The 13647-nt window shown below is 38.3% G+C and overlaps 1 long non-coding RNA gene across 1 annotated transcript in view; it reads right to left on the bottom strand.

Annotated features, from left to right (window-relative positions):
• Positions 1–426: 426 nt before the first annotated feature.
• The window catches only part of LOC119860488, a 39891-nt gene continuing 26670 nt past the window's right edge, over positions 427–13647 (bottom strand). Inside the window, exon 3 of the long non-coding RNA XR_006273797.1 lies at positions 427–2248. This is a non-coding gene — a long non-coding RNA (uncharacterized LOC119860488). The remainder of the gene's footprint in view (positions 2249–13647) is intronic.

Below are 13647 nucleotides of genomic sequence, written 5' to 3'. Positions count from 1 at the left end.
AGCCTCCCAGTCTTCTCTTCCCCAGACTAAACAACCTAATTTTTTTTTCAATCTTTCCTCATAGGTTGTATTCTAGAGCTTATCATGTTTTGCTGCTTTCCTCTGGACTTTCTCCAATTTGTCCACATCTTTCCTGAAATGTGGGACCCAGAACTGAACGCAATACTCCAGTTGAGGCCTTATCAGCAGGGAGTAGAGTGGAAGAATTACTTAACATGTCTTGTTCGCAACTCTCCTGCTCATACATCCAGAATGATGTTCTCTTTTTTTTGCAATACTATTACACTGTTGACTCATATAGGACTTCCCATAAAAGAAGGTTCGAAGAGACTCCAATGTATAGGTTCCTGTCATATTAGAGATTCTCTTTTAATTGTGCACTGGAGAATGAAAATAATGTAAAAAAGATTCTGCGCTACTACTGTATTTCAAACTGAACTAAGCACGATCCTTTATTCTGCAGCCCTCTCTACTTGATTTACCGTACTACAGATTAATATTTCCACAGAGAGTCCATGAGTTGTCATATAACTAGACAAAAATTCTATCTAACAAATCTGATTAAAACACAAACAAACTGAACATAGGCATTTGCAGCTAACAGAAGTATATTTACCCCAAATTTACCAATAAGCTACTCAACCTTAGAGCAAGTATGGCATATGCCTTTGGGCATGTTGGAGTTTGACCTATGTTGTGCTAAAGAACAATTTACAGATTTGGGTTAGAAGTAGGTGAAGTCTGTAAGAAATCAGGTGAATTAGAACCAAATCATTCTTTGCAAGCGTATCTTATATTACCTCCAGCTGAGGGTGAATGAAAAAGCCTCTATATAAAACAAGTATTTTTAGGGACTGCTTTAAGTCCCCATCCATTTACACCCACAGTGCTGCTCCATCCCCGGGTGCTACACTCTGGCTTGATTATCTAATAGTGGTGGGATAAAAATATTACACCATGATCTGACACCTGTCTGATTCTACTTTTGCAGTGCTGGAAGATTCATTTCTTCTCCTTTCCTGACTTCTGTGTAGCTTTTTGACTTCTCTATCAGCAGCCTCAATACAGTTGATTGATTGACTGATTAAACCCAATGGCAATAGTTGACAACATAAGTCATGTGTTGTTTAGCAAACAGAAACAGTAGAAGATAGGAATGATATTACAAGGACATATCCTAAGATGCAGCTATTCTTATAAAAACTACTAGGACCAGTAGAATACTAAGGAAATGAAGGAAGTAAAGAGGAGAATAAGCAGAATGAATTATTACACAAAAAGGCAAAAGCTGCTCACGAAATATGAACAAATATTGAAAGAGTCTCAGGTCTGTAAAACCCCCCAGTAGGAAACAACAGTCCAAATACAGCTCTGATTCAAATAGGTTCAACTCTCACAGATCTTAATAACAACTGCAGTTGCTTACGCCAGAGCTGAATTTTGTCCGACATGTACTATCTCCATTGTTGTAGCTGTGTTCCTGGATATGAGACCGACAAGGCGGGTGAGGTGATGTATTTTACTAGCCCAACTTCAGTTGGTGCAAGAGACAAGCTTTCAAGCTACCCAGAGCAGAAGAAGAGCTCAGTGTAGCTTGAAAGCTTGTCTCTTTCACCAACAGAAGTTGGTCCAATAAAAGATATTACCTCACCCACCTTGTCTCTCTCATGCCTTATCTCTGCTTTTCAATAGTGAAGTCGCAGTAATGATGAGAGTTCATTTCAATAATATCTTGATAGTGAATAGAATTATAGATCTAAACTGCTTGAGCTATAGCCAGTATTTCCATGACTCACTATACTAGAGACTATTGCAAAATGTTATGTCTGGTGCTCAGTTTAATGAAGCCACAACTTCACTTGGGCTTGTTTAACTGGGGGACTGTTGTCTGTTTTGGTAAATCTGGGAAGTAACAGGTGCCCTTTATAAGGGGTGTATGTTAATTTTTAGAGGTGATGTGGATTAGATTTTTTATTATTATTTTTTGCTTTTTGCCACCTCTCTTCTCATTCACCTACCCCTTCAAGTCTCTCCAAAGCAGAATATGAATCCAGTAACATTCAGGTGGGACTTTTGAGCCCATGCTGTTTGAAATCAGACAAAGTACATTTGCACATCCAAATTGTGAGTTAGTCTGTGAGAGTCATTAATGACCTTGAGATGTGTTAGCCAGTTCTTCCATCACTGAATGTTTATCCTGCACCCAGCATAATGGACTTCTGATCCAGGTTGGTGTTTCCAGGTGTTACTGCAATACAAATAAATAAATAATAATCTGAGGTTCTTATGGGTGATACCATGGCACCAAGCACAAGTCTTAAGGGTGAAAATGTGTGAAATCCAACACTGGGAATTAAATCAACCTGTGAAATCACTGGATATATACCGCCAAGCCAGTTAGTCCTAAGCCTCCAATCCCCTGTACTTTATACAATGTTATAATAGTATCTAAAATTCTTAGCATTTGTGAGTCTTGAGAATAACAAGAAAGCATGTTTTCTTCCTGCTGCATTAGATACACCAGTAGTTAATGTTTATAAAATATCAATAATGCATTGTAGTTCTGCATAATTAAGACATCCCTATATTAATAAAGTAACTTGAAAGGAGAGTGCAGAACACATGGCATAAATACACGGATGAGTCTCTGGCCTTATTTCAGACTGGTTTAATTACAATGAGATGGCTGTACCCTATCCTACAAAATATTTTTCTGTCACTTTAGAGCTATCAAACCACACACCCATTTATGACATTTGTGAAGAAGAGCAAATAATATCCTAATGGCTCACAAGTGAATACTTGCAGTTTATGGATTTCTCGACTACACATTTGCAAATAGAACTTCATGTAATGGAGTAAGCTTTCCAACACAAAGAGTTACAATTATTTTAAGGGCTTTCTGCAAAAACGAATGAAGCCAGGAAATTCAGAGGTATGAATGAAATCCCATCCTTTTTCTGCCTTGGTCTCTGCTGCTCATATTTAAATATATCCTGTTATCCGTTTTTACACAAAATGTACTTTTGGTTTCAATAAGAAGATTTGAGTGCAGTAGATCAGTGATAGAACATGACCCCAGACCTGTATGTGAGACAACCCCAGTTTCTGAGGACCCAAATAAATGACTATTAGCAAAATACCTGGGCATGATGGAGTGTATGCAGAACTCAATCTCAGCCTCAGCTCTGAATACCCTACCATTTCTCAGTTACAGTTTATATATATATATATATGACAGGCACTGTTTCAATATAGCTTTATATGGTCCATGAACTTCATTTTTATGTTAATTTATATATTTTCTTTTTCTGCCTTTCTTTGAAGGAAAAAAATCCTCAAATAGCATGACTTAGTAAGTACTAATGGGCTCTGTTTTTGTCTCTGCCTCAATTCACTTTGTTGTCTGGATAAACCACTTAAATCATGAAGGGTTATTGAGAAAGTATCCCAGCTCAAACCACGGCATACAGGGCAATATATATGAAAATACTATGAAAACATAATACCCTTCCCACACCGGTAACACTCAACAGATAAATGCTAGCAAAGGGTCAATGGAAAAGGAGAAGTGAGGTGGAGCCAAGTTAATAAACAGGGAGCCAAAATGGTACTGCTTAACCAAAAACTCATGCAGGAAGAATATGAATGACCTGTTCCATTTCAGTCATGAGTATCTGATGGAGACTTGGTAAAGAAGTCAAAAGCAAACCGCTAGCATACTTCTGCACCCATCAAATTGTGCAATGGGTACTCTGTAAAACCTCATGTTCCCATCATTGACACTCGCATCTTTCCTTTCCCAGTTCCTCCTTTGTTTACTTTGTTATATACCATTTTTGCATCTTGTCTTAAATTAGGTCCTGATCCTCCATCTGAATTTCATATGGGCATAGAGGTCAGTACCAGGTGCAGGATCCGGGCACTACACAGTAAGAATTTTTGTGTTAGGGCCATGGCTTCCACCATGTCTCTCCTATATGTTTGTGTAATTCTAGTGTAATGAGGCTTTGATCCTAATTGGGCTTTCTGGGCATTACCATAGTACAAATAATAAACAACAACAATTCCCAAGGGTAGCTTTCCTGTTGAGGGATTAGGCATCTTAAACCTAGTATTATTAGATCATCTACCCGGTGTTAAACAGCACCATGTCAACAAGTAGTAAGGAACATTGAGTGCAACGCCAAAAGGGTCTTCACAGGCCAGTTAGTATGAAACAAGTGGGTGCACTTTATCATTCACACCCATCTAGCACACACTGCTCTTCATGTAGACAAACCCTATGACTTAATCACCCTCCATCAAACCTGCATCATAGCAGTGTCCATTTGTGCAGCAAGAAATACCAAAGATGACTCTAAGCATCTTGAACAGATTACTGGAGAAAACTGCATTGTGCAAACCTTCTGGGCTGCTTATAGGAAAATGAGACTTATGTAACAGAATTAAGTTCTCAAACAAATGATAATGACAACAGAAAGTCAAGGTTTTTTTGGTTGGGAAAAAGAGAATAATGAACCGAGTAAATCTTTCTCATTAACATGCCTTTATATTGCAAAATTTGGTTATTTTATATCCTGGTAGAAAGCACATATGTTTACAATACCACATTCCAGAATTTATCAGTAATATACTTTTAAAATAGGCTTTTTATACTGTTCCTGTACTTACATTTGCTGAATTGAGATAAATAATAACTCTAAGCTAATGAGCCCAAAGAAAAAATATTTGCCCACAGACCTCACTTATGATTAAAAAAAAAAGTATTCCATTGATACTGGGGTTTGAATGTATGTCACAGAATGAGCTCTCAGAGGAAAATGGTAGAGACTGACAACCAGTCAGAGGGAGAAGACCCTGCTCTTTGACAAAGGTTTTCCACCATAACCAGCATAATGATTTCAACACATACATTTCTTTAGCAGTCTCCTTTACCATAGAGGGCACAACAACAAAACTTTCATGAAGCCCTCCAGCGACCACATCATGCATGTTAACTATGTTCCCCTTCACTGGGAAACTCTTAGGTGCTATGATGACTGGCCACTATAAAACTTGATTGATATAAGGAAGAGAGAGGTCTAGTGCATAGGGCATCAAATTGGGACTCAGAAGAGATGGGCTTTATTCCTCACTCTTTCACTGACTTGTGTAACCTTGGGCAAGTCACTTAATCTATGTCAGTCTCCCATCAGTACGATGGAGATAATAATGCTTTCTTAGCTTTATTGAGTACTTGAACATATAGATAAAACAGTGCTCTATAATTATAATACAGCAAAATATAACATCTAAAATATATTTTATTAAATATAGATATTAAATGTAAAATAATATTGAACGTCATGATATTTATATTTCTCTGGGCAGGGTAGATTGTACTTTACATATTTTTCAGTCTATGAAATATGAAATTCTGGGTATCTGAGATGGAGCCTTTACTGTACTGCACTGCAGAGAGAGATGAGAGAGACAAGTTGATAGCTGCAGGAGCTGATTCACTGGAGGAAGACATATCAGAGTATCAGAAGAAAACAGTGCACAGTGAAGTTTCATCTAGCAGACTGCACAGCACGGAGTTATTATATGGGTCAAAGATAGCCTAAAAAAATGTAAGGTAACCATCTAATAAGGTATGTCAGCCAGTCAGACTTCAGTACTATACTAAGTAATTCTGGTTCAGACATGGAACAGCTTATTTACCAATGGATGTACTAGCAATCTTACTATTTTCTGCTCATTTTCTCTTTTCTGTACTTCCCTTCTTTTTTGCTTCTCTTCTTTTCATCTCTCATTTTAGTCCTTCAAGCACGCCTCATGCGTAGGGCTACGATTATGTCACAGAGGTCACGAAAGTCCATGGATTCCATGACTTCCAGAGACCTCCATGACATTTTCTGCCCCAGGGCTGGACTGCTATCAGCAGGCAACCCTGCAGCTATCAGCTGCTGCAGGCAGAGGCCCCCAGAAGCTTCTTGCTGCTGGGCAGCCGGGGAACCCAGAGCTCCTTAGTTGCAGCAGGGGAGGGCAGGGGGCCCCACGGCAGCCCAGATATGGCGGGCAGTGTGGGAAGGGAAAGGGGCCCCGCACCAGCCTAGCCATGGCGGGGGGCCCCCGCGGCAGTCCAGCTGCGGCAGGTGGCACGAGCCCCATCCCAGCAGTCCAGCCCATGGGGGCAGCGGGAGCTCCCCGCATCTGCTTGGCTGCCAGGGTGGGAATTGGACACTGCAAAGCCCAGCCACTGTGCTGGACCCTCCTCCCTCCCCATTTTGTCAGGGATATTTTTAGTAAAAATCACTGACAAGTCATGGGTTTCAGTGAATTTTTGTTTATTGCCCATGACCTGCCCATGATTTTTACTAAAAACTATCCATAACAAAATCTGGGCCTTACTCATGCACCTTTCAAGTGTATGTTTCTTACATAAAATATACGTGACATATACTAAGCATTACAGAATGCTTAAAGCCATAGATTTCAAAGTGATTTACAAAAGGTGAGCAAGCATAATTATTCAGACCATGCAGATGGGAAACTGAAGCAGACAGAAGTTAATTCACTTGGCCAAGGTCACACAGGAAGTCAATTGCATTGTCAGAAATAGAGTTCCAGTCTTCTGTCTCCCAAGTTGGGGAAATCCATTGGACTGTGCTGAATTGCTTATACAGCCTCATTACTGCATTGTATATAAACTAAGATGGGTCCACACCAAAAAGACCCAACACTCCTGACCTTTTGGAAAGTTCATACCCAATCTTAGTACATAAGTAGGATTGTTGCTGCTTGTCAAACTATTTCCATCTCTGTATATAGAATATGTAAAAACTAGGGGTGTCGATTAATCACAGTTAACTCACGCAATTAACTAAAAAAAATTAATCGCAATTAATTGTGTTTTTAATTGTAGTGTTTAATAAATTTCAATTGTTGTTCTATTGTTAATATTTTGGATGTTTTTCTACATTTTCATATATATTGATTTAAATTACAACACAGAATACAAAGTGTTAGTGCTCACTTTATATTACTTTTGATTACAAATATTTGCACTGTAAAATGACAAAAGAAATAGTATTTTTCAATTCACCTCCTACTAGTATAGTAGTGCAATCGCTTTATCGTGAAGGTGTAACTTACAAATGTAGATTTTTTTTGTATATAACTGCACTCTATAACAAAACAATGTAAAACTGTAGAGCCTACAAGTCCACTTAGTCCTACTTCTTATTCAGCCAATTGCTAAGAGAAACCAATTTGTTTACATTTAAGGGACATAATGCTGCCCACTTCGCTTGTTCTCACTTTCAGGTGACATTGTAAATATGTTCACATGGCACTTTTGTAGCTGGCATTGCAACGTATTTATGTTCCAGATATGCTAAATGTTTGTGTGTCCTTTCATGCTTCAACCACCATTCCAGAGGACATGCTTCCATGCTGATAATGCTTGTTAAAAAAAAAAAAGTGTTAATTAAATTTGTGACTGAATCCTGTAGGAGAATTGTTTTACCCACATTCCGCCATATATTTTGGGTTATGGTAGTCTCGGATGATGACCCAGCACATTGTTTGATTTAAAAACACTTCACTGCAGATCTGACAAAATACAAAGAAGGTTCTAATATCAGATTTCTAAAGATAGCTACAGCACTCAACCCAAGGTTTAAGAATCTGAAGTTCCTTCCAAAATCTGAAAGGGATGAGGTTTGGAGCATGCTTTCAGAAGTCTTAAAAAAAGTAACACTCTGATACAGAAATTACAGAATCCAAACAACCAAAAAAGAAAATCAGCCTTCTGCTGATGGCATCTGACTCATGAAAATGACCATGCATCAGTCCACACTGCTTTGGATTGTTATTGAGGAGAACCCCTCATCAGCATGGACGCATGTCCTGTGGAATGTTGTTTGAGGCATCAAGGGACATATGAATTTTTAGCGCATCTGGCATGTAAATATCTTGTGACGCCGGCTATAATGGTGCCATGCAAATGCCTGTTCTCACTTTTAGGTAACGCTGTAAACAAGAAGCAGGCAGCATTATCTCCTCCAAATGTAAAAAGACTTGGGTTGTCTCAGCGATAGGCTGAACAAGAAGTAGGACTGAGTGGACTTGAAGACTCTAAAGTTTTACATTGTTTTATTTTTGAATGCAGGTTTTTTTGTACATAATTCTACATTTGTAAGTTCAACTTTCATGAGAAAGAGATTGCACTGCAGTACTTGTATTAGGTGAATTGAAAAATGCTATTTCTTTTTTTTTTTTACAGTGCAAATATTTTTAATCAAAAATAAATATTAAGTGAGCACTGTACACTTTGTATTCTGTGTTGTAAGTGTGTAAGTACTCCTTTTCTTTTTGTGTTGTAACTGAAATCAATATATTTTAAAATATAGAAAAAAATGGTATTCTATCATTGTCTATCTATCTATTAATCAACACGATTAATCACAATTAATTTTTGTAATCACTTGATAGCCCTATAAAAGCCAACCAACCAAACTAAAATATTCCTAAAATCAGTCTGACTGAAAACAAGTCAGCTAAACAATAATTATTTTGTTTATTTAAAAATGAGTGAATTGGTGTCAGTTTATGGAAATAAGAGCTTGAAAACTACATCTACCACTATTACAAGGAACTCCTGACATTACTGCAGCAGGTTTACTACAGGAAATAGATTTTTCTCTATTTTTTCATTCTGTGCCTTGGACAGCTCTTTTTGTAGAGTCAATGTCACCCTTTCGTAATCAGATGTTCCACTGGCTCTGGGAAGCTCATCTGCACACTGTCCATCAGGCTCTAGAAGAGAGTGTTTATCCCAAGCAGCAGCAGTGAAACTGAAACTGGCCAGTCCTGGCTTGCAGATAGCCCCCCAACTTGAAGCAAATACGCACCAGCAACTACACACCACACAACAAAAACACTAACCCAAGAACCTATCCTTGCAACAAAGCCCATTGCCAACTTTGTCCACATATCTATTCAGGGGACACCATCATAGGACCTAATCACATCAGCCACACTATCAGAGTCTTGTTCACCTGCACATCTGCCAATGTGATATATGCCATCATGTGCCAGCAATGCCCCTCTGCCAGGTATATTGGCCAAACCGGACAGTCTCTACGTAAAAGAATAAATGGACACAAATCAGACATCAAGAATTATAACACTCAAAAACCAGTCGGAGAACACTTCAATCTCCCTGGTCACTCGATTACAGACCTGAGGGTGGCTATCCTTCAACAAAAAACTTCAAAAACAGACTCCAACGAGAGACTGCTGAATTGGAATTAATTTGCAAACTGGATACAATTAATTTAGGCTTGAATAGAGACTGGGAATGGATGTGAAACAAAGTGAAACTATTTCCCCATGTTATTTCACCCCACCCCCCACTGTTCCTCAGATGTTCTTGTTAACTGCTGGAAATAGCCTATCTTGCTTGTCACCATGAAAGGTTTTCCTCCCTCCCCCCGGCTGCTGGTGATGGCTCATCTTAAGTGATCACTCTCCTTACAGTGTGTATGATAAAAAACATTGTTTCATGTTCTCTGTGTGTGTATATAAATCTCCCCTCTGTATTTTCCACCAAATGCATCCGATGAAGTGAGCTGTAGCTCATGAAAGCTTATGCTCAAATAAATTTGTTAGTCTCTAAGGTGCCACAAATACTCCTATTCTCCCCAAAGTGACCAAGCTCATGTCAAAGAACCTCCCTTTTGTGGAAGTCTTCATAAAAAAGTGGGGGGGGGGCAAGGAGGGAGGTTAATGCCAAGCGCCTTTAGGATTTATTAATGATACACAAAGAAGTATTGGTGCCAGATCCCATAAGTGGTTGAGAGCTCCTTCTTGCTTCAGTAGAAGTTGTGGACACCTAGGGCCTTGCAGTAACTTCAGTTACTAGGCCTTGCAGGCAGCACTCAATGTCTCACAAATCATACCTTTCATCTCTAGCAGTTGACAGGGGTCTCTTGCAGGACCTGGTTATCATTATATAGGAATTCCATAGATCAATATTAGAGATATTGTGGATGCACCTTAACCTACTAGAGTACCAGCCTGAAATTGATAGAGTGATCTTTTCTGACCCAGACAAGGCATTTGAAGCAAAGTCTGCTCTGGGTTGAAGTGGCAGGCAAAGAAATTGATACTTGGGAGCTTTGATGGGGGAGATCTGATATAGTAGAACTGAACAAAGTTAATGGAAATTTGAGCCCACAGAGCCACCAGAAATTAAGATTGGAGGAGGAGAACAGAGTCTGTGCACTGAAAAACTAAATCACAGAGCAAAGCTTTGAAAAGTGCCATTTCACACTTGGAAATTTAATATGGAAAGTTGAAGTGACCAAATAAGGAGTTTTTGACATGAATGAAAATATTTTCAGTCTGTTTTGACCTGTAGGAAAAACTGCCTTTGACCACATTAGAAAATTGAAAAAACTATAGAAGTGTTTTTTAAATTATTTTTTTTCATCCTAATAAACCTGTAACAAAGCCAATGACCATGATATACTTTGGCTTTAAACCAACATGACCAACATGACATGTTTTCCACACAGTATGCTTTTCTCCCCCAGTATGCTTCTCTTCCTGAAGATGCTACAGGCTTGGGTGCTCCTTACACGGCTATTGAAGCATTTAAAACATATTGTGTTAAAATTATTGAGTACATAAATCAAAAAGAGTTGAAAAAAAGTGTTAACGATTTATGAAAGCTAGTGGATGATCAAAGCACACAAAAGCTTAGAGTCCCCAAACCCCGCTTTCTATCTTATCTTGAATATGAGCCCCTTTGATCTTCTTCCCTCAACCTTTACATGGTTTTTATGTGCTCTTGAAATTGTTTGCTAATATAGTAGCATAATGAGGGTACCAGTGAAAATTCAACCTGAGAAGAAAAGTGTAGGGCCTGATCCTTCAAAGATTTATGTACGTGCTTAATTTTATGTATATAATTTAAGTTTTTGGGACTACTCACATGTGTCATGTTAGCATGTGTTAAGTCTTGGTACGATCAGAGCATTACAATTCTGTAATAAGAACTTGGTTTGTTATCTGTGCTACTCAATATATAGTCTATGATTCTTTGTTTGACATGTAGTACTTTTATGATTAACTAAAAAGTTGAAGGTAAAATAAAAATAGTCAGTGTAAAAAAGCAAATTATCAATCCAGTGAAAGTAGCATGTTCGATTTATGACATTTTTCATTAAGCTGATTTAAAAAATAGACTGGAATTCACTTGATAGTAAAATACTGTAATGAATGTAGTGATTTTATTTACTACCTCTTTGATTAAAAAAGTGGAACTGAAACTATTTGTGCTGATTTGTATATACAAAATAAGGGGTATAATACAGTAAAATATCTAGCAATTATTGTTGTAACTATTTTAGCTTATGTACATAATTATATAAGAAGCTGTAAAGATAATGAAATATGCATCAAAAATAATATGAATGATCCTATTAATCTTTTAACTCACATAGTAGTTTATGCATCTTGCCATAGGGGGGTCAGTGCTAACATTAGCCCCTTATGGAACATGTAGGCTGAGGCTACGATAGTGCCAACTGGTGTCTCTGCAGACTTGCAGTTTATGCTTTATTACGCCTGAAAATTTTCTTCCATTTGGAGTGTTAGCTGCCTGTTAGGCTAAGGTTGCATAAATTTCCATTCTATGCCTGTCTTCACTTGTACGTGTCATGTAGTGCTTCACCTTTGGGCAGAGATCATCATGAAAAGTGAATCTTTATTTGAAAGTTTGAGTAAAGATGATTCAGATGTTTTGATCAGGAGGAGAGTGGGCAAAAAGACTTTCCAACTATGAAAAATAAATCTAACAATTATTACTGTATGATCTTTTATTGACAGATTTGTAGCACAAAATGACCACAAGTTGGTAGTTTTGAGTTTGTAATGGAACTGGCCCTCATTGGTTGGAGAGTATTGCTTTTCCTTCTTCTGCAGGAAACTGGGTTTGATCTCTTCCATTTATGAGCCTTCAAATATCACACATGCAACATGTGGAGTGCAGACTGTTTTCACTACGGTTGTAGAGTACACATCTAAGGAAGGCAGCAGTGCACTTGCATGCAAAGCTAGCTGGCTGCATACTGATATCATCTCTCAATATAGTGATGTGACTTGATGGGGACATCTGTGGCTGGGGAAAATTTGGCTGGATTTCGTAAGGGCACCCATGGGGGTGAAGACTACTGAATTGCAGAGACTTTTTCCTCAGCCACTGCAGAACCTGTACGGTGAACAGAGGTGGACAAAGGGCTCCTGCAATCACCTGTGGAGCAGTTAAGGAGCCTCAGAGAGGGGGCTTCCTGCTGAACACTTCAGAAGATCTGCAGTAGTTACGCTAGGGAAGGCTGACAGGGAATGCATGCACAGATCATTTAAGTATGGATTATATTCCTTTATATCTGATTGGAACTAAACTATTGCTTAGCCCTTTTAGATCTTCTAACATAAGAAGGGCTCAAGACACATTCCCTGAGAGCGTTGCTGGGTACCTAAGAGAGAGCACTGGCAAAGCCTTTTGATGCCACCTTAGAAACCTCAGCAGCTGGGAAATGTCCCGGGAAGTTTTATATTGATAAGAAGATTTTAATTAATTGCACAATTACAGTATTGTCAATGAAACAGCTGAATAGTCCTCTTGAGTCCTTACCGGGTTTCCAAAGAATTAATATCACATAAAAGCAGTTCTGTTAAATTCCTTAGGATATGCAACAATAATAGAATATTTAGATTTCACATTAAAGCACACAGGACATATCCTGAACTGCAACTTTAACTCCACTCCCTTCTGTATGCATTACAACAATGTAATCTTTAATTATGTGGCCATATGCTACGTAATAAAAAATATATCATACAGGTTTTTTGCTTCAACTGTAGATATACATGTAGCATCTTGTACAGGAGCCCTATGTATAATGTGATTATACAGCCATGTAAATTGCTATATAATTGTAGTTCTTTTGAATTTGCCAGGTAATGCTCCAGAGCCTAAGCTTTCTTTGCAAAAGTAATTAAGCCTCTAGATCTTATGGTACAAAGACAACCTTTAGAATGTCAAATAAATGTAAGCAGATGCAATGATGTCTTTTTGCATCTGCAGCCAGCTTAAAACAGTAGCTCAGAGAGAAATATACTATGAACTGACTCATTCACGTCAATAGGTTGTTGATTCTGAAACCTAATGAGGATAATGTAACAGTTAATATTGTTAACTACTTCACTGCTGATAATTTTAGCAGCAAGTTAATGTACTCTCTGTCACTCCTGGGTGTCAGGAGAGACAATTAGAGAGGTTACAGAGGGGTAGCTAGTGTGGGAAATGCTGTTATGGTTTGCTAGTGTGGGAAATGAAGAATTTAATTCCCTCTCCACCAAATTTAAAGCAACTTCTACTATTGCAGAACATGGAAGGAAAAAGAAGGAGCATCCCTTCTCCATTGCACAATACCCTCAAATGTCTCCATGTTGAAAAAAGAACAAAATGACTCTAATGCCTTCCCTGGTATAGAAGGCCCCAGCTGTCTCTTGTCAGGCTGCTCACTTCTCATCAGCAGTTTCTATCACACAGTGATACCTTTTCTTTCCTTTCCTTTTTGAAGAATT

This window comes from Dermochelys coriacea, chromosome 8 (assembly GCF_009764565.3).
Source record: "Dermochelys coriacea isolate rDerCor1 chromosome 8, rDerCor1.pri.v4, whole genome shotgun sequence".
Classification (NCBI taxonomy): Eukaryota; Metazoa; Chordata; order Testudines; family Dermochelyidae; genus Dermochelys; species Dermochelys coriacea.
The sequence above is the reverse complement of the archived record's forward strand: the minus strand, read 5'-3'. Positions and strand labels throughout refer to the sequence as shown.